This window comes from Callorhinus ursinus, unplaced genomic scaffold (genome assembly GCF_003265705.2).
Source record: "Callorhinus ursinus isolate GAN/ISIS: 27379988/994484 unplaced genomic scaffold, GSC_fseal_2.0 scaffold48, whole genome shotgun sequence".
NCBI lineage: Eukaryota > Metazoa > Chordata > Mammalia > Carnivora > Otariidae > Callorhinus > Callorhinus ursinus.
Window position 1 is genome coordinate 4,249,464 of NW_027397110.1, and position 26,243 is coordinate 4,275,706.

Consider the following 26,243-nt stretch of genomic DNA (forward strand, 5'->3'; position numbering starts at 1 on the left):
CCGAATGAGAAGGAAGCAAACATACAGTATCAATGCTTGCAGGGATCCAGTGGGTCCTCGAGACCAGCTCTCTGGCTGGGAAAGGAAGTGCCAGAGTTAGGGACTGGTCCAAGGTCACCAGTGAGTTAGAGGCAAAGACAAGTAGAACGAAACCCAGGGCTGCCCCATCTACACAGCATTGTCTCTCCACCTGTTTGTTGATGTGACTTTTCTCCCCACAGGCTTGCTTTGTGCTGACTCGAACTTTGTGCCTGATCCAAACTTTACCTCTCAGCCTCCACACCCAGCACCCGTGTCCCATCAGGAAGTGTCAAGTGGTGTGCTCAGGAGTGCATCCCCAGACACACTGCCTGAGCTGTGGGAGTCCACTCTGTGTGTGTGAGCATGTTTGTACGCATGCGTGTGTGTATGTGTTCAAGGAAACCAGATCACTCAAGGGTCCCACAAAACCATTGGCGGCAGGAAGATAGGGTTTTAGAATAAATTAAAAGGAAAAATCCATCAGCAATGACTAGCAGAGTCAAGAGGTAAATCCTTTATAGTTTGTTTCAATGAAGGTGATTTTAATTAGCAGCCATAGATTTCTCCGGAACCGGACATTAGTTTTATTGATTGGGACCCAAGTTTTGCAGGGCAAGGTATTTTGATGCAAACTAAAAAAAAACAAAAAACAAAAAACAAAAAAAACACTGTGTAGATTATTTCTGAAAGCATGAATTTCACATATTTCTTCTAGGAGGGAGTGAGTGTGTGTGTGCATGTGGTTGGCACTAGAACCAAAGAGATGACCGTCTCAGTAGAGAGCAGTAGGGAAATCATTTGCATCCTGGAGGGCTCCTTCTACTCTTGTTGTTGCTTTGTTTCCACTTTTATTGTGAATGAGGAGCTTTTGTTAACTTAGTAGAGGGATCACTTGGTTCGCAAGGGCAAACCTAGGAAAACACCAGCGGAGCCGAAGTCCCTACCAGAGCTGGGGGCAGATCTTCGCAGGCTCCGGAAATGCAAACACTCCAGCTCACCTCCAGCCAGGGCGTCTCAGGAACCCAGGAGAGGAGCGTGCAGACAAACTGTGCGAACTGACCGCAGGAATAGAGACAAAATTCCAACTCTCAGGCTTGCACACTTGCTAATTAGCCTTCTCCCCTAGCCAGAGTTGGCCGTCAGCCTTAATTGTGGGGGGAAAGGTTTTGTCTTCTGTCACTAAATTTCAGGCAAGAACAGCGTTGACCCTCTACCCCTGCATGGTCCCGTGGAAAGGTCATTTGAGCCCTGTCTGCCATCTAAAATTGTGTGGTAGCCAAATCAAAAAAGAAAAATAATCAGGTGGAATTCATTGTAATCTTTATCTTATTTAACGCCACACATCCAAAATGTTATCCGTTCAACGTGTCATCTGTGTAATTGCTAATGAGGTATTTTGCATTCTCTTGGTCATACTGGTTGAGTCCTGCAATACGGCAGTGACAGAGGTGACAAAGGCATCGAGGAACAAGCTGTTACTAGGTAGAAAGCGGGAACAGGGAGGCTACAGTCCTTTTAAACAGTCACCTCCCACCCTTCTTGACAAGGTCACTCACGGACTCCTAAGGCCACACCCAGCTCCGACTCCGGGTGCACCTGTCCCTAGACAGCGAGTGTGACAGACGGGGCTCGTGGGGGGCTCAGAGGCGCGGCTGGGTGAATGGTCCCGCGGGCCCCGCTCAGACCTCTGTGAACCGATGTCCCTGAATTCCTGTCTTGTTCGCTCATCAATATTTATCGAGCTGCTGCTGGAAAGCATCACATGAGTCACACGCCGTCCATCAGCCGTCCTCCCTGCGTCTCCTTCCCTTACGGGGAGCTTGGAGCCTCTCTGCCGTGTTTCCCTGTCGTGTTGGCACTAAGAGAGTTCCAGTCCTTGGCGTCACCCTGCATCGTAAACCGTGCTTGCAACTATTTCCAAGAAAGGGGCCTTCAGAGGTTGCTGTTACGTCCTGGGCAAGTTCCCTTCAGCCTCTGAAAGGTCTGATTCCAACTGGTTGTCTTACTCAGGAAGTCGTGGCCTTCGGTAACACGGTGTGCACTGAAACCTTTATTTCTGAGTCGAGTCAGCATTTGGCTGGTTTCTCGGCCCCTCTTCAGACCCATTTCCACATGAACTCTCTCCTTTGCAGATGCTCCTTAAGGCTCATGGGAGCCTCTCTCTTCTGCTCAAAGGAAGAGGGTTGGAGAAAGAAAAGCAGAGATGAGACTCTGCAGCGGGTTCCCTGGGGGGCCGTTGTTGCCTCTCGGGCCCCGGAGGCCTGTCTGGAGACGGTTCTGGTTGTCACGGCAGGGATGGGGCAGGGAACAGCGTGGCGGGTGGAGGCCAGGGATGCCACTCCTCCTCCCGCCGTGCCCCCCACAGCTCCACCACAGGGAACGGCCAAGCGGAGAGGGCCCGCTCTGGGGGCCCACTCCGGGTTGAATCCTGGCTCTGGCCCTTACTCGATTTGGAACGGCAGGCAACGTATCCAACCTCTGTGCCTCAGTTCTCCTTGTTTGTAAAATGGGGACAATGATAATACAATCCTCACAGGGCTCACTTGAGGATGGAAGAGTAAATATATATAAAGCAATAGAACATGCCTGGCACAGAGTAATTGCTTTTAAATACCAATTAGTATGTCTCGGGCAAATGAACAGTGTCTCCTTAGAGACAGACTCTGCTCCAGGTGGGGAAGGGGACACAGGATAGTGAACCACGCAGACTCCCGGGACTGAGGGTCCCAACTCGAGATGGCAGGTCATCCCCCTTGGTTGTTCCTCCTAGAGATGGGCCCTGTCTGGGTCTCTCCACGTGCCCTGGCCCAAAGGCCCCCAAACCCCGCCCTTGCCTGCTCCCCAACCAGTCTGTCCCCGAGCTCTGTGACAACTTGGTGACCTCTGCCTCTCCCCATCCCTCCCTCCTGCTGTTCGTGCCTTAGTGTAAGGTCCTCATGATCTGTAAGCACCCCATCAAGTCTGGCTTAGCTCAGTCCAACAGCCCTCTCAGCTGGACTCCTGGGCGCGCCTCTGCCGCTCCGTGTTCTAGAAGGAATGTTCTTAACTGCACAGTCTCCTTGTCCACAGGGAAAACAACCCCGTGCTCATCTGCAAGGTACAGGCAGCCCTCCCAGCTTGATCCCTCGGCCCGTCCTGCCCTGAGCTGGGGCTGCACTTAGGGACGCAGGACCAACACTCAAGGATGTTCTCAGGGGAGTAGAGTGTCTCCGTCAGGCTAGCCCTGGCAGGTTCCTGGGAGTAGCAGGGTTCCTGCACGCTCAGAACAGGCACACATTCTCTTGGTCAAGGCCATCCCATGTCCCGCCTAGATCATCCCAGGGAGAGGCTGCAAAGGATGTATCCCTTGGTTGAAGGAGCAGCAACGTCCCACTGCAAAGGGTGTGCATGCAGGCAGGGCGGAGGGGCCCCCCAGAGCAAACTGAGAAGCGAACTGCTTCTTTCTCCAAGGCTTTGCGAAGCCATTGCTAAGAATTATAGAGGGAAATACCGTAGGGCCCGTGAGTCAACTCATAGAACAAAGGATGAGCATCCTTTCTGGGAAGAAGTGTTTGTAGCCGCTGCTGATTCCCGACGCGGGGGGAGAACGGCTTGCATGACCCGGGAGGTGGGCATGTGCTTCTGCTGCCCCCCCCTTAAAGCATGCACAGTCGCGTGCCATCACACCCTTCCGATGTGCCAGTGGGCTGGGAAGGGAGATTGCTGCCAATGTGACTAATAATTTCTAAATTCTCGATGTGACAAATGTAGGGAATGTAGAGCAAGACATAGCTTCCGAACTTTTTAAAAAGCCTTGCTCTGGTGATCAATATTGATCTTCTTAGCTCACTTTAACACCTTTGTGTGCAAGGCAGGACTGGGCTCTTAATAAACATTATTTCATTTACTCCTATACAACCTGGTGAGATGGGCCTTATTTATTCCTTATTTACTCCGAGGATCAGAAAGGTTAGGAGACTTGTCCCAAGGCACACAGGTCGAATGTGGTAAGCCTGGATTGGAACTCATGTCTGCTCCAAAGCTTTTAGATCCTTTGATCTCCATGTGATTCCCTGGCCAACAGGGAGCTGGAAAGAATGCATCTGTTTGCTCAGAATAGATCAAGTCAGTGAGTCAGTTAATAGAATTGGGTGCCTACCAGTCCAGTTGTAGGTGCTGGAGAAAACAAGCTCTTGCCTGGGCCAGGCCTGTGTCCCGGGCTCAAGGTATGCCCTCGAAAGGTCCTCTTTGAAGCATAAACGTGATCTTATCACTCCTGCTTGAAACCTTCCAGTTCTTTCCTTCTAACTTAGGCTAAAAATCCAAACTCCCAGTCATGCCCGTGAAGCCTCAGTCCCTGCTCCTGGAACTCACCCCACTCCACTGTTCTCCAGGAAGGTGCTTCCAAGTCCACGTGTCTGTCATCTGTCTGGCCCTCCCTCAAACAGGCCACATTGCCCCCTCCCTTGGGCCTTTGCACTTGCTGGGCCCTCCCCCTTTCATGCCCTTGCTCTAGGTCCTCCCTCTGGTCACTCAGCTCCCCACTAATGCTGTTCCCAGAGGCTCCCAGCTAAAGCTGTCCCCAGGTGCACACACACACTCTCTCTCACCTGTTTGATCTTCTCCCCCAAACCTCATCAGGTGGTGTTTGTTGGCTTGCCATAGGTACCCCCAGCTCCCCATTAAACTCTAAGTCCCAGGAGAATGGGCCCCCAGCTAATGCTGTTCCCTGCCACATCCTGGCATTTGTAGGCATGCAAGGATTACTCATTAAAAGGAGAAGTAAAGAACCTCAGTTTGCTCACCTGTAGGAGGAGGGGTGTGTGTTATAAACAGTAAAGCTCCAACCCGACGTATATCGATGTGACTGAATGACCTGTCCCATGTGAGGTTGCTCGATCCTGGAAGAAAGAGAGGTGCTTGGGGTGGTGTAGCTCGCGGCTGAGATTCTGAGCCCATGATTCAGGGGCTGAACCTTGGCCTCCCACTCACAAGCAGTTAACCTGGGCTTGCCATGTAATAGCAATAAACCTCAGTTTCCTAGCTAAAAAGTAGGGACAACAGTTCCCACCTTAGAGGGTCATGATGGGGATTAGATGTGAGAATGCATGTAAATGCTTTGCATCACCCTTAACACATAGTAAAATCTCCATTCAGGACAGCTTTGTTATTTCATTATTATCCTGATGAGGAGGAGGGTGACCATCAAGGTCTGGAAAGGGAGGCAAGTTAAAGATGTCTTCAGAGAGGAGGTGGCATGTGACCTTGGCCTTGGACAATTTGATGGATCTGGAGGATATTCACCATCAGAAAGATGGGCAGCGAAACTATGGAAAGAGCCCAGATGTCCCCCGACTGATAAATGGATAAAGAAGATGTGGTATGTATATAAATATCCCAAACTCCCATATATATATACATACATACACACACACACTCACACACACAATGGAATATTATGCAGCCATCAAAAAATGAAATCTTGCCATTTGCAATGATGTGGTTGGAACTAGAGGGTATTATGCTAAGCGAAATAAGTCAATCAGAGAAAGACAATTATCATATGATCTCACTGATATATGGAGAAACAAGGCAGAGGATCCTAGGGGAAGAGAGGAGAAAATGAAACAAGGCGAAACCAGATAGAGAGACAAACCATAAGAGACTCTTCAATCTCAGGAAACAAACTGAAGGTTGCTGGAGTCAAGGGGGGTCGGAGGGAAGGGGTGGCTGGGTGATGGACATTGGGGAGGGTGTGTGCTATGGTGAGTGCTATGAATTGTGTAAGACTGATGAATCACAGACCTGTACCCATGAAATAATACATTATATGTTAATAAAAATAAATTAAAAAAAGAAACTAAAAAAATTAAAAATGGGAAATGATGTTGCCGTCATTTGTCACGTGCCCACCACCTGATAATGAGATGCAGGGAGGTATTATCACCATTTCACAGATAAACAGAGACTTGGAGCGCTGAAGGGATTTGTCCAACGGTAGGACGGAGACCAGTCCGGAGTTCATGCGCTTTCTGTGCACGAACATTTTCCGTTTGGTGGTTTGCCTGCCCTCCAGCCTGGAAGCTCTCAGAAGACAAGGATGGGCACTTGTCATTGTCTGCACGCCTAGCAGGAACACGCGCTCAACACCTACGTGTTAGGCTCACCTGGGCATGAATCCCACCTTGACCTGCTTCTTAGCACAAGCCACTCATTTCTCTGAGGCTCTGTTAGGCCCTAAGCCTAAGCCTGACCCTAACCCTAACCCTAGCCCATCTCCCAGATGTGTGTACACCGAGAGGGACACAGAGAGACAGAGAGAGGAGGGGGAGGGGCGAGGAGGGGGAGAGACACTTCCAGCTGGAAACGGGGAAGGATTCCAAGCCGGGAGCAATGTGTGCAAGGCCAGGCCGGTGTGGACGAGCAGAAGGTGTACGTGGAGCCAAGGTGGCTGGGGCATCATATCAGGCAGGGAGGGAGTGAAAGATGAGGTTGGAAAGATGGGCAAAGGCTGGACCGTGGAGAAGCAGGTGCACAGTTTGGACCTCACTATGTTGGCAAGAGGAGCCATCCACGTATGTTATACGTACTGGGAGGTACATAGAATGCACTACTCTTTAATCTAGAGGTTGATGGATTTTGACATGTGAATACACCCTTCTTTTTTAAAAGATTTTATTTATTTATTTATTTATTTATTTATTTATTTATTTATTTGAGAGACAGAGTGGGGTGGGGGTGGGCGAGCAGAGGGAGAGGGACAAGCAGATTTCTTGCTGAGCGTGGAGCCCGATATGTGGCTGGATCCCAGGACCCTGTGATCATGACCTGAGCCGAAATCAAGAGTCGGACGCTTAACCACCTGAGCCACCCAGGCGCCCCTGAGTACACCCTTCTAATCACCATCAGCGTAAGATCGAGAACATTTCCAGCGCCCAGAGAGATGGTTCATCCCCCTCCTGGTCACCACCCTTCCCACAAAGGCGCCGCTGTTCTTAACCTGTCACCGTGGATCAGTTTGACCTGTTTGTATTTTCTGTAAATGGAATCGTGCGGCCTTTCAAGTTGGCTTCTTTCACTCAGCATAATGCCTGTGAGATTCATCCAGGGTCTTGCCCGGAGCAGCAGATCATTCTGTTGTGCTCCCGTGTAGCGTTCCCCTGTACACACATACCACATTCTGTTTGTCCATCATCCTGTGGGTGCGCATTTCGGCTGCTTCCTGTTTTGGCTCTTGTGAGTAAAGTGCCACCAACATACCTATATTTGGAGACATGTGCGCCTGCTTCTGAGCATGAACTAAGAGTGGGACTGCGGGTCCCGGCGAGGCATATGTTTGACTTTAGGGGACACTTCCAAACGGTTCTCTGAGGTGCTGAGCCCTTTGCACTCACCCCAGCGTGTGTGAGTTCTTGGGGTGACAGCAGGAGTCCCGGGAGCTGATCTGGGGACATGCTCTGGACCAGGTAGAAGTGGAGAGAGGCAGTGGTGGCCCTCGTCGGGGACAGGCTTGAGGGTGATGCCCCGAGATCTGCTGACAGCCTCACTGGGAACTGTGTTGGCAGGATGCCTGAGACCTGTGAATGCTTCTCCCACCACAGTTAGGGTCCCACTGCCTGGACGTGGCCGATGCCCAAGGCCCCCCAGGGAGATTCTGCTTCCATAGCTGGGGAGCGCAGTGGGGAGGGGGGACACCCTCGAGTAAGTTTGGTGCAGCACCCAAGGCGGTATGGAGCACAGCTGTGGGGCTGGGACACCTGTTAGACCCGCTTGCCAGTCCCACCCATCCCTGCTCTGTGCCCATGGAGAACTGGGAGGTGGGGATGGATTAGAGCCCCTGGGGTCCCTAGGTTCAGATATGCAGTGGCAGTATGGCCTGTGGGATGGCCCTCTGTGGGCTGGACTCTGGCCAGGGCCTCGGCCACCCGGTCTCAGCCTTCCTGTTGGTCCTCACTCGGCCCAGCTTCTGCCTGTACCATCCGCCTCCCAGTCCTGCCCCATCCCCAGCCCCCAGTCCCATTTTGGATTACTGCTCCTAGTTTTCACAGGAGGAAACCGAGGCTGGAGGCACAGCATACCTCGCCCAAATGTAACCTGCTGGTCCATGGCAGGACTGGGGGACAGGAGCCTCAAAGCGGAAGGCCCTTGAGGTCAGGGGTGGGGCTTTTGTGTCTCAGATTCACCTGTGCAGGACTCCCTCCCAGCTTCCTGCAATGATGCCAGCAGGCAGCTTCTTCAGGCAGCTCCACCACGCTCTGTCCCCAGCAGGAAATGACATCGTAGCAATTGTTAATACCCACTCGTGTGCAGGAAAACAATTAAATGCCACCGTCAGGCTCTCATGCAAGTTGGAGCCAAGTAAAAAGCAGCATGACAAGTGGGAGCTGAGCTGGTTTCAAGATGGCTGTCGGGGAGAGAAGGCGGTGTGACAGAAAGCTCACCTGGGGCCGGTGTGAGCCTCTCGCCCTGGGACAGGGATCATGTTACAAGGAGGGTTATTCTCCAGGACTCTCAGCTGGACTCAGCTCCACGGAAAAGATCCCCAGGTCTTATAGATCCAACACCCTCCTCTCTCCATCCCAGGTGGCTGGACTCCAAACCCACGTGACTTTCTGTGACATCATAGAAAGGAAAAGAGAGGAGATGATGCTCTTAGGTGACCTGTGGAAGCCCATTCCCAACTGTGAGCTCATTCTTCATCATCAGTGCCCCATCGTCCGTCCTCCCGGCCCACGGGCCCGCCCCATCGTCCGTCCTCCCGGCCCACGGGCCCGCCCCATCGTCCGTCCTCCCGGCCCACGGGCCGCCCCATCGTCCGTCCTCCCGGCCCCCTGTCCCACACAGTGTCCTGTGGTCCGTCCTCCTGTCCCACAGTGTCCTGTCTTCCCGTCCCACACAGTGTCTGTGGCCTGTCCTGTGGGTTGCTGGGTGTAGCTGGGTCCCAGATCAGACACCAGAGTCTGCTCTGGCTCCTTTTCTTGTGTTCTGGTGTCACTGGGAGGATTCCACATCTGCTGCTTGGTCTACATGCAGAAACCCACATGGGCTCTAAAGAAGCCCACATGGACCATTCTCCTTTTCCATGTGTCCTTCACTCCAAGTCATCGGCTTAACAGTCTGGCAGATACAAGGAGCAGCCCTGTGTGGGTTCTAGAACGAGGCCGGCCTGCCCAGACCCTGGCTCCTCCCCTCCCAGCTGGACCCTTTGGCAAACTCCTCAGTTTCTCTGAGCCTCCCTTCTCTCCCTCGGCGCTGGTGTGAAGGGGAAGTTAATCACTGTTCCCTCGGAGGGTTATCTGAGTAGGGAACGATGAGCCCGCCCCGGGGTGTCTACTCCTGGCCACTGCTCCTGAAATGTTAGCGTCAGTTCTGGGCAGATCCCAAGCTTTCTCTCTTCGGCCTTTGCTAAGCTTGTTCCCTAAAACTGGAATTGCTGTACCCCATCCTTCAACTCCAATCCTCCCGAACCCTCTGCTTCTGACCTCCTGTCCTCGCCCCAGGCTCTGACAGTCCTAAGCATTTGTTCTCGGCCCCTGCCAGGGTCAGAGTCAGCGCTCGCCGGGTACTCTCCCTCCCTACGCCCGTCAACCTGTGATAACGTGCCCACCACCCACAGCGGAGGCCAGTATTTCTCTTCCATCCATTCATTCCCTCATTCACTCATTCTCTTGCTCCCCCATTGCTAACGCCATCCCCGCCAATCAGCAAGCATGCTCGGTGTTCATTCTTTGCTCTCCAGGGAAATGCGTATTGCCACTTCTGAGCTCGAAGCTTCTGTGTGTTCTGTACCCCATTCTCTTTCTCACTTTTCCACCAACCCCGGTGATTCTGTGCATCCACCCACGTTCCTACGAATACACCTCGTCTGACTTTCTTCTAGATGCCAAGTCACCCCCCAAAGTGCACGTCTGCCCATATCGCCCTCCCAGGCTTGGGGGGCCACTTCCAGGCAGATGAGCATCGTGGATCTGTGTAACAATTCTCAGGGGACAGATGTCCTCAGGGGCAACCGCTGCATCTCAGGCTGGTGGTGCCGTAACCTGACGGGCAGGAGTGGAACCCTTCCTGGGGACTGGCTGGTCCAGCAGATGAGGAGGCCCCTGCATCCGTCCCTCCCAGCCCTGGCATTACCCGATTTCTGCTGGTCTCAAGGTGTAAAGTGAACCATTTTTGTTATTTTAACTTGTGGTTTTTGGACTGCAAATGCTTTCGAGTGTCTTTTCCTCTGCTTGGGGATGTCTTGGGCTTCCTCGTTTCTAAATTCACGCTGGTTTTCTATAAGGTTGATGTCTTTTGTGGAGCTACACATTTTCTCAAATTCTTACTTTGATTTTGTCATTTTAAAAATATGCTGACATCTGTGCCTTGTTTTCAGTCTCAAACTTTTGGCACAGTGTTCATCTTACTGCTTAAATATATTGAAGTCGACATATACTTGAGTGTCTATTAGTCAGATGTTGTTCTATGTGCTTGTGGAGAAAGTCAATCCCCCAGAAGGTAGGTATTATTACTACTACTAATTCTGTTACTATCATTACTCCCCCTGCTTCCAGATGTAGCAGCGAGGCACAGAGCGGCCTGTTCTTTGACAAGGTCACTGGGGTGAGAAGAATCGTGCCCCCTCCCAAGGATATCCACACCCTGGTCCCTGCAGCCCATGAAGGAGTTGGCTTATGAGGCAAAAGGGACTTGAAGGTGTGATTCAGTTAAGGCTCTTGACTGAAGGAGGAGACTATCCTGCGCGATCTCGGTGGACCCAATGCAATCACAAGGTCCTTATATTTTATTTTTTTTAAGATTTTATTTATTTGAGAGAGAGAATGAGATAGAGAGAGAGAGAGCATGAGAGGAGGGAGGGTCAGAGGGAGAAGCAGACTCCCTGCTGAGCAGGGAGCCTGATGCGGGACTCGATCCCTGGACTCCAGGATCATGACCTGAGCCGAAGGCAGTTGCTTAACCAACTGAGCCACCCAGGTGCCCCACAAGGGGCGCCTCCTTATAAGGGGGGAGGGAAGCAGGAGGGTTGGAGCCGGAGAAGGAGGTGTGGTGGGAGAGAGAATGGAAGACCAGAGGGTGGAAGATCCCATACGGCTGACTTTAAGAAAAGGAGAGAGCTGTGAGCAAGGAATGCAGGACACTTCTTGTAAACACTGGAAAAGGCCAGAGAAAAGACTCTCCTGGAGCCCCCAGAAGGAGCACAGCGCTCCTGACCCCTTAATGGTAGACTTGTGACCTTCAGAGCCTCCAAGTCTGTGGTAACTTGTTACAGAGGCGACAGGAATCTCATGCAGCTACAAGACCGTGCGGGGCCCAACAGACATAGTGCAGGGAGCTGGCTTGAGCTCATGGTGTCAGGGGGGGAACGGCCCTGAGTGAGCAGTGAGTGTTCACTGGTCTCTCTCGGCTGCTGGACTCTGAGCCCTGGTCGGCACACCTAGGCGCCTCATTTCTGCCCCCTCTGCCTCATGCCCAGTGATGTATGCTGACTGCCAGAAGGCGTGGACTGCTTGGCTAGGGCAGGCGCTCTCAGCCCTGGCTGGGCCCACAACCCGTAGAAGGTGCCCTGGGCTCCAGCCCTCCAGGAGTGACTCAGGGGTCTGGTGACAGGATGCAGTGCTTGAGAACCGTTCACTTGGGAAGGCCCACGGATCCAAGGCCCCCATAAATTTCTACCATGAGATCTCAGATTTTCCAATGGCTCAGTGGAAAATAAGGTATATTTTACCAAAAATAATTTTGAAGCCACCTCTTAGCTGAAGTGTATCTATTCCACACATTGAGGGTTTCTGCAAGGTCATGTGCATGGGACCATCCATTCATTCACTCGTTTTGTGCCTACTGTGTAGCAGGCATCCAGACCTCTGGCTGTGGGCTGGCTGTGCTGAATCTGTCCTCCTGGGCCTTACTGTCTAGAAGGGAGACAGTCAGTTATGCAAATCAGCACCAGGTACAAACTGACAAGGCAACGGGGCAAGAACATAAGGTCCTGTGCAGAAGGAAAACCCAATTTCCATTTGGGGGGTCAGGGAGAGTCTGTTGGAGTGGTTGGCATCCAAGTTATCCAGTGTCTATGACTGTGCCAGGCACATAGTAGGGCCTCAAAGACAGTTTGTAAAACAAAACAGGGTGGGGGTCAGTAGGCTGACAGGTGGCAATGTGTCCTCCATAGACTAGCGCACGGTGGATCAGCCCTGGGGCCCTAGAGCCAGAGGATTGCGCGTGAGGCTTTTGAATCTCATCTCAACCCCTTACTAACGTGCGGCCTTGCTAAGTGTCTTTACCACTCAGCCTCATGTCCTCACCCACAAAATGGGGATGGTCACAGGGCCCACCTCCCAGCCCGGGGTTATTGTAAGGATTAATTGGGAAAACAAAACAAAACAAGAAAATATAGAAAGTCATTTGCAGAACACGTGAGTGCATGGAGAGACAAGAGCTGAGTTAGGTTGGGCAGAAGGAACAGTGTTTACGGAGGTCTGAGTGGGGGCCCCAGGGTGTATGTGTGTGGGGGGGGCGGCATTGGGGCTCCCTTGGGAGTTCGTAGAAGGTCTAAGCTTCACAGCATGACCTCATCTGCAGGGGATTCTTCCAAGGTCCTGCTGGGCCTTCAACAAGACCGTTCTGGCTGCAGAGGACAGGGCTAGACTGGACAAGAAGGCAAGACAGGAAGCAGGATGGTGACACATATCGGGGTAAGGGCGGCCATGGGGTGGAGGGAAGCCGGTGGATTCCAGATTCATACTGAACGTGGTGGAGATGGAAGGGAAGGAGGGCCTTTGTCAGGGATGACTGTGGCGTGAGTAATTGGTGGGGTGGCACTTCATTTCCCCAGGTGGGAAGAGTGGAGGGGAGCAGAACCGATGGGGAAAGCATCAACAGCTTGGCTCTGGGCAGTTTTGGAGACGAGGCACATAGAAAAGAATGAAAAGACAGTGAGAGGCTAGGGAAACTCTAGAGCGTCCAGGATCCATGGCTTAGGGTATTAGTCCTCAGCCCCCACCAGTGTATGGGACACGGCGGGAGGGAGGACAGGGGAAGACAGGATGTCACCCCTTATTCGGGGGTGGGGCTGTGACATGTTAAGAGGAGCACCTAATTAAGACTGTGTCTTGATGTGGCCGGAAGAAAGGAGCAGGGTTATCCATTCGGGAGAACACTTGGGAGGGAGGCAGGGACAGCTGTGTGTTTGGGAGTCTCGTGCTTTGTCGAGGGTGCAGATCCCCTGGGACTGTGGAAGCCTCCAGAAGAACTGTCTGGTTGGAAATTGGTCTGATGTCCTAGAGCAGAGGCTTCCTTCCCCGAGGCCCTGCAGAGGTGGTGCAGTCAGCTCTCTGGGAACCAGGCAGCTGCCTGGTTTTACCCCTCAGCCCCCTCTTGCCCTGAGAGAATACAATGACCACCCCCCCAGTGGAGAGGTGGCTTTTCTTCTCTCTCCTCTTCTGCCACTTCAAGGAGACCCAAAAGCCCTATGCTGTGAGATGCCACCAAGAAGAACCTTCAGCACCTGCTGCCACCAGTCCCTGCATTTCCACCAAAGGGCCCTTCCCGGGTGTCGGGGCTGGAGTGCGTGGTCAGAGGTCTCCGGGCCAGGGGGTTCCAGGAGCAAACTTGATTGATCCATTCATCTGTCAGTGGTGGTTCACATCCTTCATCCTTCCCCTCCCACTGTGCCTCTCTGCCCCTCCCCCTCTCCGTGTCCCCTCCTCCCCCTCCCTTTCCATCTCTTCTCCCATCAACATCATCCCCTGGCTCCCCACCCACTGGGCCATGAAGCACCAACATGGCTGGCGCCCCACCGGCTGCAGCAACACCGGGATGTACACTGTCCCCAAGGGGCTGACAGTCTAGGGGGGAATACAGACGAGGAGAGCCCTCGGAGGGGGCAGGCAGGAGTTGCCGGGGAAAATGAAAGACTGCTTGAACTGTTGTGGCCAGGAGGGTAAAGAAGAGTTTGACCCAGTGATGGGGTGGGAGAAGGGCGGAGGGACACTGTGGGTCGGGTAGGAGAGAGCCAGCACCCAGGCAGCGGGGAGCTGGGGGGGGGGGGCAAAGCAGGTAGGTAAGGGTGCGGCCTCCTCCTGAACCGATGGAGCTGCACTAACAGGGTGTAACAGAGGTGGGAACATGATCATATTGGCCTTTTGGAAAGTGGGGAGACAAATATGGGGAGGGGTGGACAGATGGCTGTGGAAAGCGCCCTCGGAGGACGGAGTGGACAGAGCAGGATTTAAGGAGGTGCCAGCTGGCAAGGTCATGAAGATGCAGGGATGGCATTAACTACTGTGCAGGGCCTGAGGGGTGAGAGGAACGGGCCACAGAGGAGATAGGACAGGAGCTCTTGTTTGCACCGGGCGGTGGGTCCTGACAGTGCTTCCACTTGGTCTCTGGTACCCATGTTCGAGCCGTGGGAAGAGCATTCTCAGGCTAGCCACTGGTCTCAGGAGGAGGATGAGTGATGCATATGGTGCCAGACTGAATTCCATGGCCAAGATCGGCAGAGCCTCCCAGCTGAGCACCGCCTGGATCGACAGACCTTAGGCAACCTATAGCTCATAAAATAAACGACTATTGTGTTAGGCCACTAAGTTCTAGGGTGGTTTGTTACAAAGTGTTCTTTTGTGGCAATAGCTAACTGGTGTCCTTTCTATAGGTGTTATTAAAAATCTGGAAGTCTGGGTGGTTGAATTTGGAATAATTTCTTCTTTATGTTATCCCTATTTATTTTAATGAGCATGCCTTAACTTTTATAATAAAAAAATGAACAGATTCACACTTTGGAATAATCTGGAGATAGCCTGGAAAACAGATTCATTGGGGAGGGACCGGAGGTCTGGAGGAACAAGGGATCCATTCAGGAAGTTCCTGCAAGTTTTAGCAGGAATGCTGAAAACCTGAGCCCGGGCAGGGCTGCCCCCTTCATGACAGCACCCCACGCCTGTGTCCCCCCTCCACGCCCTTCCTTTTGAGAGCCTAGTTTCAAAGTGAGCAGTCTCACTGAAAAGAGGTAATAAACCGCATCCAGAAACTGATGACAGTTAGTGGCTTTTATCAGGAAACATCTTCAATTTAATGGGGACACAGAGCTATTCTCCAAAGGATGGAAGTTTGGGGACTGGGAAGCTGGAAGATGTTTTTGGTCTGGGAGAGAAAGTGCCTTCTTATTCATTCCCATCCTATTGCCCAGCACGAGGCACTCACCTGTGGCACCAACTAGGTGGGGAGGGAGGGAAGGACATTGTAAGTCAGTATGCACTGGGACGAGATTGCAGAAGTCACAACACACCTAAGTTTTTCATGTCTGGAGCAAGGATATGAAATATAACATAACATAACATAACATAACATAACATAACATAACATAACATAACATAACATAACAACATAACATAACATCACAACATAACATAACATAACATAACAACATAACATAAAACATAACATAACATAACATAACGTGATATGGTCTAATACAATACACCAAGGCAATAGGAACATGAGGGATCAAGATCCCAGAGAGAAGGGGACTCGTGTTCTATACCTCTTTCCCTCAAGACATTTGCTGATTCCTAAGAAGTGTGAAGCAAGCAGCTGAGAAGCCAACAGAGAGTGACGGCTAACAGAACTATCAGCATTCTCACAGAACTGGGGAGACAAAAAATATCAAGGCGACTAAGGCAACCAGGACTTGAGGGTCCAAGATTCAGGAAAGAAAAGAGGCAAAGAGACACACAGCAGCAGCGCCCCTCAAGCGATTTGCTAATTTGTAAGCCACCTGTGCTCAGGAGGATGAGAAACTGAGCAGAAAGTGGCTGCCAAGAGCCTGAGAAGGTGAGCAGATATTTTGGCAGTTTCTCAGTGCTGGAAGACAAGAATTGGTTTTCAGGACCCACCAGGGAAGAGCGGTCTGATGAGCAACTGAGAATCTACTGGGAACCAACCCTACAGGGCTCCGCCCAAGGGAAAGAGTAAACTTGAAATAGACCAAGCCTTACAAAAACTGAAATACAGCCTTGAATCAGCTCCATCCCTAGGGAAAGAGTAAACTTGAAATAGACCAAGCCTTACACAAACTGAAATACAGCCTTGAATCAGCTCCATCCCTAGGGAAAGAGTAAACTTGAAATAGACCAAGCCTTACAAAAACTGAAATACAGCCTTGAATCAGCTCCATCCCTATCTAAGCACATGCCAAAATCTAAAGCAAATTCTGTCTGGAGGAAGATGAACATTATCCAGTCCTTGAAGTTTTTACACAATGTCTGGCATTCAGTAAGAAATCACAAGGTCTACCAAGAAACAAAAGCAGAAGAAAAAAATGACAGTAGAAACAGACCCACAGATGACTAGAAACTAGAGTCGTCAGACCTGAAAATCACAATAGAAGTTATTCGTATGTTCAAGAACAGAGGTGACAGTGGAGAATCTTTTTTTAAAAAATTTTTTAAAAAATTTTATTTATTTGACACAGAAAAAGACAGCCAAAGAGGGAACACAAGCAGGGGGAGCTGGAGAGGGAGATGCCGGCTTCCCACTGAGCAGGGAGCCCAACGTGGGGCTCGATACCAGGACCCCGGGATCATGACCTGAGCCAAAGGCAGACGCTTAATGACTGAGCCACCCAGGCACCCCAGACAGTGGAGAATCTTTAACAGAGAACAGGAATTTATAAAAATGGATCAAATGAAAATTCTAGAATTGAAAAACTCAATACGTAAAATTAAGAACTCAGTAGATGGGTTTTGTAGGTAATTGTTGGTAGCTGAAGATTAATGAGCTGGAAGACACCTTTGCATAAAATATCCAGAGAGAGAAAAGAGAATGGAAAACATAAGAGAAGAGTGCATGAGACACCTGGGAGGTGGTGAAGGTTGTAACATGTGGGATTGGAGTCCCACCAGAAGTCAGACAAAGCGACATCATGTGCCACCCAATGCCACGCATCAGAGGGGATGCTGGTGCCCTGCTCTCTGACTCTCAGTCCCTAGTACTGGAGAAAATAGACATCTGTGGGTTCAGCCCCCCAGTCTGTGGTATTTTGTTAGAGCAGCCTGAGCTAAGACACTCGTATTGAAAGGAAAACAGATGGTCCTTTTTTCCCTTGGGGAATTGCCTTTTGGAAGAGTTGCTTCCTGTATTCCAACCACACTGGCCTGTGGGATTCTCCAACATCCCAAGCTCTTTCCTCTGCCTAGGAACAACTCCCCCAACCACGTGCATGGATCCTTCCTTCCTCCTTCGGGCCCCTGCTCAGGCGTCCCAAGACCGCTCATGACCACTCTAGAACATCTGCCTTCCCTGTCATCTTGAACACCCTTCCTGCCTTATTGTTCTTCAAAGCACACTTCTCCCCTGACACATCCTGTATTTGTTTGTGATCAGCTCTCCTTGCAGGAATGAATTTCTATGACTGAGCAATCTGTTGTGTTCATTGTTCTATCCCCAGTAGAGGCTTGATACATATTTATTGAATGAATGAATGAATGAATGAATGGCACATTGGATGGCAGAGCAAAGGGTGGGAAAGAGCCTGGGTCTTTGATGGCACCACTGAGCTGCTGAATCCATCGGTCCTGGAGGTTGTGCAGCTCATTCCGTCATTGGGGGATCCCATTTGAGGTGGGAGTCTTTGTTACCGCCCCCCACTCCTTTTTCTTCCTCAAACACCCTACACTCACACTCAGCTTGCTGACTGTCTGCTTGGAGTGTGGGCTTTCCAACTCTCCTTGCAGTGGACACCTGCTGACCATTCTGACAGTTCCAAGTGGCCCTGCCTCCCTGACCACAACATCTAAGGTAGCTCCCTCCCCACTGACCTGCTTATTCCCTTCACAACACATGCTATTATCTGAAATCCATGCACTCATCTGCTTACTCGGCTGCTCTGTGTCCTCTGCCGGCCCCCATGCTCTCTAGAATGCGGTGAAACCCCATCAAACCTCTTCTCAGCAATTCCTTAGAGCCTAGAGGGGCTCCCGGCACACAGTCGTTGCTCAGTAAATGTCGGTAAACATGTGGATCTCTGTTTTATAGAAAAGCAGACAAGCCCAGCGTGATTAAATGACATATCCCAAGTCACACTGTTAATATCAGGTTTGGCACCTGATGCCAGGGCTTCCTTCATGGAACCTAACTGCTTCCCCAAAAAGACAAGAAAGAAAAAAGAGCAGGGAGAAAGAGGGTGAGGGAGCTCATAAGCTCCCCCCCTCAAAAAAAATATTTGCGGAAATGTTTGGTTTGCTTGGTGCTGAGAAGTCAATTGTAAAACTGTGTCCATTATATAAATTTCTTTCATAGTGATTTATGCTGAGGATTATGGAAATTTGCAATACTGGGGTTGGAAGTTACCTTAAGATGCATCTAGTGTAATCGCCAACTGGATGCTTTAATCTCTTCCCCAGCAGGCGGTGCCGGGAGGCATTCCTTGCTTTGAATCTGCCCTAGCGAGAAGATCAAGGCTGTTAAATTGTATCCAAAATAAAAATCAATACCTTAGAGTAGGAGCCTGAGGGGCCTCTCACAGGGTTTAGGCACAAACCTCAGGGTTTGGGTTCTCAGCATCTATGTTGAATATTCAGGGTCTGGTCTTTGCTATTTCCGGCTCTAGAGAATGTTCCAGAAGAATGAGAGGGCTGATAATGGATCTCTGAAGAGGCCAGGGGTCTCTGTGGGGTTGGCTTTGTCACTGAGCCCGGGTTTGTCTTTCTTCACGTTGGGAAGAGCTGTTATGGACCCCGTCCTCACCGGGCCCTGGAGAAGGCACAGGCGGCTTGTCACTTTCTTCAGCCGGTTCGAGAGTCAGCCTGCCGTCGCGTCAGGAATAACTGGCACCAGGCAGTGGGAAGGCTTTCGCTGGCTTGTGAGCTGCCCACAGTGACTAAGAAGCATGAAAATAGCAGCCGAAAATGTCACACCCACCTCCCGCCTCTCCAAGAAAAAAACGAACCATTGGCCCAGGGGGATGCAGTCTGTGAGCAGAATGAAGAAGCAACAGTTTATTTGTGGCCAGAGGAGAGGCTTCTGGAATGAATGTGGCTGGTGGCTATGTTTGTTGTCTGCCGACAAACAGATCCTTCGCTGGATCTCCGTGAAGGGAGCCCCGTCAATTCCACTTGGCAGGGGCTGGCACAAGTTACTGGCAGGTCAACCCTATAAATAAAATATGCCACGCACAACCCATCAGCCTTCGAGCCCTCATTTCTCCAGAGAATATGATTCCTGCCTTCCAGGCTGCCTTCCATCGTGGATGTGAAATTTTGTAAGAAGTGTCCATCAGTTTCCACCCATTTGCCTGGACAGCACCCCCCTCCCCGCCTGATCATGGACTGTTCTGTCTTTCTTGAGATCCTTTCTGATGAAAGGGAATGGGGGGGCCACCCTGTCACTCAGGGGGCGCTGAGCAGCTGTCCTTTGGTCCCTACCCTGCAACAGGAACTTACTGGCACTTAGTCTCTTGGGTCTGACTGCAGCATCATTTACTATCCTCATGGAGACCAAAGTACCTCCTCCTGCCAACCACAGCCGGGGTGTTCCGCAGGGTAGGGCATTCTGACCAGCACTGATCTTAGTCAGAAAGGGTCAAGTATTGAGAAGTTGTAACTAAGGGATTCAGAGTGGAAAAAAGGTTAGCTGCCGTTTGCTCCACCGGCAGGGAAGGCAGACAGAGATCCTTCCCCCCCCCCCGCCGCCCCCCACCCCGTGCAGAGATGAGACAGCTGATCCCCGCGTGCTCACCCCAACTGCACCCTGCAGCCTAACCTCCCTCCTGGGGAAAACAGGAAGATTTGGGCTGGGCCCCAAACACTGCCTAGTAAATGGGGTTGTTTTAAGGTTCTGGTCATTAGTAATAAGCCTTTAAAACCAGTCCTAGGAATCTATAGGAATGATCCAGAAGGAAGCAGAGGTTGTCTGGAGAGAAAATACAGCTCTTAACTAGATAGGAGGGGACAGGAGTGGGCGTGGTGGAAATGGATACACACAGAACGGGAGTTAAGGACACTGGTGATGCTCTCTGGTCAGAGTGAGGACCCTGAGGCTGATGATTGCTAGTATTTACTTAGCTCTTACAGTGTGTCAGGCATGCTCCAGGTGCCTTCCGGGGTTCACTCAGTTAGTCTGATTAATGACGACCCCATGATCTCCGTATCTGCTCTGATCCCCCTTCTGTTGACCAGGAAGCTGAAGCTCAGGGATCATTTCTGCTAGTAAGTGGCTGAGTCGTATTAGAATGTGTGTGTGTGTGTGTGTGTGTGTGTGTGCATGACAGAGAGCCTTCACCATTTCTTGATTTCCATCATTTCTTGATTTCCGTTTCTTGATTTCCTTCCCCTTTAAAACTGCAGTCTCCACAATGTAATTGATGGAAAAATGAATTTATTCCTTTTGGATTTACGGGTTTGATCAATAAAGGACTCCGGATCTTCTTAGGTTCTTTTGACTTTCATATTGCTGTACTTTGCTTCAGAGTTATTGGATTCATAAAAAAACAAAACAAAACAAAAAACACCCCACCAAATCCAGCCATAGAGATTCAAGATCTGATTTGGCAGAGACTTGGGAGAGCATCTTGCCCAGTGCCTCCCTCACTTGCAGCTTGGGGAACCTGGGGAGGCCAACAGGAAGGAGGGGAAGTAGCAAGGCCACCCCGTGGCCCAGCCAGAGCCAGAGCCCCCCCGGCAGCTCTTCTGTGACCTCCCCGGGGGATCCCCCACTGTCCCTCTTGCACCCCTCACCACTGACCCACCCCGCCTGTGTAGAAACTGCTGTCTGGTCCATTGCTGATGACGCCTAAATTTATCCTAAATCCATCCCTGTCACTCAGACCTCTCCATGCATTCATGCGAGAGACCCTCATGAGGGCTCCAGCCCCCCACAACAGTGATTCCCCACCCAAAAGTGTCCCCTCATCCTGTGGCCCCCATGTGACCTGATTGCCCTTGATGGACACCCCAGCATCACACTCCACACTTCTCTCTCCCCCCTTCTTCCCCTCCTCTGCCCTCCCCACCACGTCCTCCATCCAGCAGCATCTGCTTCTCCCTGGTTCTCTTGAGTCCATCCACCTCTCCAAGCTGGGAGAGTTCCTCAAGCCTCACTATATACAGGTACCCACCTTTGTGAGGCACTCCCCAGCCCACCCTCCCCACTAGGCTGGGGTTTCAGGCCCATCCTCTGGGCTGTCTCTGTCCCTGCGCCTGGCCGGGGTCCTGGGGATGACATGAGATACAGAGAGAGATTTTTAGAACCCTTGACTCCCCCCACCGCCCCTGCCACCCCCCCCGGGACTTGGCACCCACGTGGATGGGGGAGAAGGGGAGGCGGGGCCACTCGGGTGCAGGTCTCTGACTCTGAGAACCAGGTGGGCGGGTGGCACCGCCATTCTTGGGTGCAGGACTCTTTCACAAGGACAAATTCCATCTGGACACCTGGATTTTGAAGGTCTGGGAGCACTCCAGGGTGAAATTTTCTGTTGACCGTTGGCATAGCATTCAGGTCCTTTCAAATCTTAGATTCAGAAGTCTCTGGTGGTGTTAGACTTAAAGAACCAGGAGATGATAGAACTTTATATGCAGTCGATGATAAAATCTTCATGTAATTCCAAAGAACTCTAAATATACTCAAAACAACATGGATGAATCTCCCAGAAATTATGTCAAGTGAAAAAACCAGGCGCAAACGAGTCTGGACTGTATTATGTCATTGATGTAAAGTTCCCAGAACAGGCAAAGTAATCTTTTTTTTTTTCTTAAGTAAGCTCCACGCCCAGCGTGGAACCCAACACAGGGCTTGATCTCACGACCCCGAGATCATGACCTGAGCCAAGATCAAGAGCGGGAGGCTTAACCGCCTGAGCCACCCAGGTGCCCCCAGCAAACTAATCTTTAGGGATAGAAATCAGAGCAGTGGTTGCCTCTGCAGGAGTGGTGGGGTGAGGGGATTGAAGAGGCAGCAGGGAATTTTCTGGAGTGCCAGGAATGTTCTAGATCTTTATTGATCACATGGGTACACACACCTGTCAAAACTCAGAGACCTGTTCTCTTACGGTCTGTGTCTTTCACTGCATGTTGATAACTTGTATTTAAAAGATAAAGAAGAACAGCTCCAAGGACACCCCCTTCCCTCTGTGTAAACATGTCCCATGAAGGGGAACCCAGTGCCTGCTTCGTAAGACACAGCCTGGGGACAGCAGGAGGACCCCTCTGGTATGTTCCCAAGGGGGCCTGGCCGGCTTCTCCTTTGCTGCCACCACCCATCCAGTCTTCCAGGGGCTGGTGACCCAGGGCTGCGGGGTGGCCGAGGGACTAACACTGTGATGGACAGGTGACCGGGGCTCGGGGTGGGGGGAGTGAAGCTCTCATGTAGGACTCTCGCTGTCAACAGCTTGCACTATTTATAGGTTGCTGATGTCTTCCGTGCGGTGATTCATCCCTTCTACTTAAATCTGTCAGTATCTTTAGAACACAAAGCAGGGCATTAAAAAACGCTCTGCAAATGGGGAGAGAAGGTGGGCTGACAGGCCTGGTGTTTACAACCCAGACCAGGAACCAGCAGTTCAGAGTCCTGGAGTTTCTAAGTTGGAAGTTCAGGGACTGCTGAGCTTCCCCCGCAAAACACACACACAACTGTGCACACACACACACACACACACACACGCTGACCTGTATTCTTGCTCTGGAAGGACCACGCACAGGAAGGCGTATTTGGTGGCTCTCTTCAGCAATCACAGGCTTTTTCTTTGGAGGGTAGGTGTGGTTTGGGGAACAACCAAAAACATGTAGAGGAGAAAAGCCTCGGCATGTAAAGCAGTGTCCACAGTGTGACAACAGATGGACACACCCGAGATGACCCCCCCCCGCCGGCTCGTCTGTGTAATTCCCTCTCCTTGGGTGTTGCAGGCCCTGTGTCTTGCTTCTCACCAACAGAACGTGGCAGTGATGACAGGAGTCAGTCCTGTGATCGGGTGACGTCATTTGGCGTTTACATCTGTTTACAGCAGACTCCGTTTTAGCAGATGGCAGCAAGAGACCCTGACTTTGAGGGATAGCAATGTGCAGGGGGCCTGTGTTCAGAACTGCAGGGGCCTCTGGGAGCTCAGAGCGGCCCCCCAGCTGACACCCAGCAAGGAGGCCGATCCCTAGTCCTGTAAGTACAAGGCACCAAACAAGCCTGGAAGAGGACCGCGGCCTCCCATGAGACCCCAGCCCAGTGGACAGGCTGATGGAGGCCGGTGAAGCCTGAGCAGAGGGCAGCTGGGCCTTGGGAGCCGTGAGACTAAGTCGGGTGTTATTCCTGCTGAGTTTGTGGGGCTTCGCTACACAGCAAGAGAAAGCTGGTGTGAGTGCGTTGCCGCGTTATACCAGGGGGAACTGATACTCCTCTCCAAGTCTCTATGCATGGAGACTCCTGGAGGACACACAGGGAGCTAGTAAGAGTGTCCTGCCCTGAGCGTGGACTGGCGACACCCGGGGCTGTCCCTATACCTCTCCTCGATCTGCGGTTTCAAAACATATAAATGTTGAACCCTACTCAGAAGGTGAGTAGCTGGTGACAGTGGCGGCTAGCAGTTACTGAGGACTATTTCAGGCACCATGTACGAAATACTCAGTTAACCCTTACCACCACCCCCCCAGGAGGTAGGGGCTGCTATCCCTTGCATTGGACAGACAAGGAAACTGAGGCCCATACACTTCCATACTCAGTGTGCTTGGGCTCACGGAAACCGCCCCCCCCGCCTTCTGCCAGAGCTGGGATGCGGGCGAGCATGCTGGGCTCCTGACCTGAGCCCTTCCCTGCTTGGCCCCCATCGGCTGGGTCTCACGGGGCAGCGAAGCTGGAGGTGCCCAGAAAGCCGCTCTTGCTCCCGGGAGGGCAGGAGTCGCTCCGGACGCTGGGGACATGTGGTGGCGGGAGCCTCACCTGCCACGATGTGGGTGCTGGCTAACCCCCCATCAGAGCTCTACAGACTCCAAACATAACCTGCAGTTAACGCCCAGCAGTCACACCGGGAGGAGGCTCCTTTACGTTCTGGACACTTCCTTGCTTTGACCTTTGTAATTGACATTCTATGCCTTAGCACCTACTCCTGTCCGCTTCTCTCATTCCCGAGTCTCCTTTGTTGAAAATTCCAATGGAAACACCTCCTTTGATTTAAAAAAAATGTTCTTTAAAAGGACTTTACGCATCCCATGAAGATGGAGACATTTCTAACCTTGTTATTTTACATATAGGAGTTGGGTTTCTTCAGCAGGTTCTTGAGTTTCTATATGTCATTATATTATTTTTGGAAGGCCATATGCAAGGATTGTCTCATAGGAACCATTTCTGATCTCAGGGTGTTTTTCTTTGCTTAATAAAAACCACGGTTTATAAATCAGGCATATGAAGATGGCATTTCCCTCAGCTTCCAGGGTGATGCCATGATAAAATCCCCAGCTTAGGTCTTTATGCTTTTTCTTTTCTTTTTTTTGGTCTGATTTTCCTGAGGAGACAGCTCTCCAAACAACATCTTTAGGAGATAGGAGACCTGTGTTCCTGCTAGTAGTACTCTTGTGCCCAGATGCCCTGGCAGAAATTTCCATTGTTTTATGTGTCTCCCAACAGCGAAGTATCCTTCTTACATCGTCCCTGCCCCCACCTATGTGGTTTTCATTTTATTCCTCTCTCTCTCCCTTCCCCTTTCTCTGGTGGGGTGTCTCGAATAATGTTTACAAAGGCGGCAGAGCAGAGGGGTCCACACCAAAATTTCACTCCTGTGTTTGCCACTCTCTTGTTAGCTGTGTGTCCTTGGGTAGTTACTAAACCTCTCTGATGCTTAGGTTCCTCACTATCAATGGGATCACCTCTACATCTGCATAGCATTGCTGGGATAGATGAAATCTTTTTTTTATAAAGATTTTATTTATTGGGGCGCCTGGGTGGCTCAGTCGTTAAGCGTCTGCCTTTGGCTCAGGTCATAATCCCAGGGTGCTGGGATCGAGCCCTGCATTGGACTCCCTGCTTGGAGGGAAGCCTGCTTCTCCCTCTCCCACTGCCCCTGCTTGTGTTCCCTGTCTCGTTGTGTCTTTTTGTTAAATAAATAAATAAATAAATAAACCTTTTAATTAAAGATTTTATTTATTTATTTGAGAAGATTTTATTTATTTGAGAGAGAGACAGTGAGTATGCAAGCAGGTGGAGGGGAGGGAGAGGCAGAGGAGAGAGAGACTCTGCTCTGAACATGGAGCCTGAAGCAGGGCTCGATCCGAGATCATGACCTGAGCCAAAATCAAGAGTCAGATGCTTAACTGACTGAGCCACCCAGGTGCCCCTGGAATAAAGTCTTTACACAAGACGGCCACTATGACGATTGTTGTGAATAGTCCTGAACCAGCCCTTGGCACAGTGAGACTAGACTTCAGGTGAGCCTCCTCCATTGGATTGTCAGTGTGGCCAGTATGTTACCACAAGTCATTCTATGTGACCTGAACAGGTGGGTCTGGCCAGGTGCACACCAGCCCTGAGGTTGAACCCTTGTAGGCTTGGATAGCCCAGAATCCTTCCTTCTATGTTGATACCTGTGCATCTACCAATGGCTAGGGTCTGCTGAAGAAAATCCCAGGTGTTCAAACTGTTTCAAGTTTCCCGTGACTAGCTGCAAGGGTGCAGGCTGAAAGGGTTTGCAGAGAAAATATCGCTGGTCCTTTCCCATCTTGCTTATGTGTTTAAGGTACGGTGGAAAATTGAGGACAAGCTGGGAAATGTGTAAGTGCACACGCAGATCCCCCCGCGTGCTCCACATGTAACTCTGAGTGACTTCGGGCAAAGAGGTCGGGAACGAGTCAATATGGGTGCGACTCCAGGCTCCTGGCTGGGTGATGGCTTCGCCCGTGCGTGCGTGGGTAGACTACGTGGCTTTCCTGGCTCACAGGGACGGCCTTCTTGCCATAGCCCTGACACCCAGGGATGGTCCCTGGGCCTGGAAGTGTGTTCTGTGACCTGCCTCCCTGACCATGGTGGGCTGGTCCACAGGGTGACTTCTCACCCCAGTTACCTGCCTTCTCTCCAGGGTTAGGAGGATCACGTGGTCACCACTGTCCCTCCCTTCCCAGTCCCCCGTGGATACAGGAAGGTGGGGGCCCGCCACCGAGCTGTGATGTCTGACCTGGGCCTTAACGGCAGGTAGGGGGGTTGTCGAGGGTAAAGAATGAGCACCATGGAACACTGGAGAGAAAGTGCAGAGACCTGGCAAACTAGGGGCAGCTGGGGAA

At 51.3% G+C, this 26,243-nt stretch overlaps 1 long non-coding RNA gene across 1 annotated transcript; it reads right to left on the reverse strand.

Annotated features, from left to right (window-relative positions):
- Window positions 1–233: 233 nt before the first annotated feature.
- On the reverse strand, window positions 234–8,598 carry LOC112831749 (uncharacterized). The gene is made up of 3 exons (XR_012375300.1): window positions 8,442–8,598; window positions 4,806–4,901; window positions 234–653 (listed from the first exon to the last, which is right to left on the reverse strand). It is a non-coding gene; the product is annotated as an uncharacterized lncRNA (long non-coding RNA).
- Window positions 8,599–26,243: the final 17,645 nt, after the last annotated feature.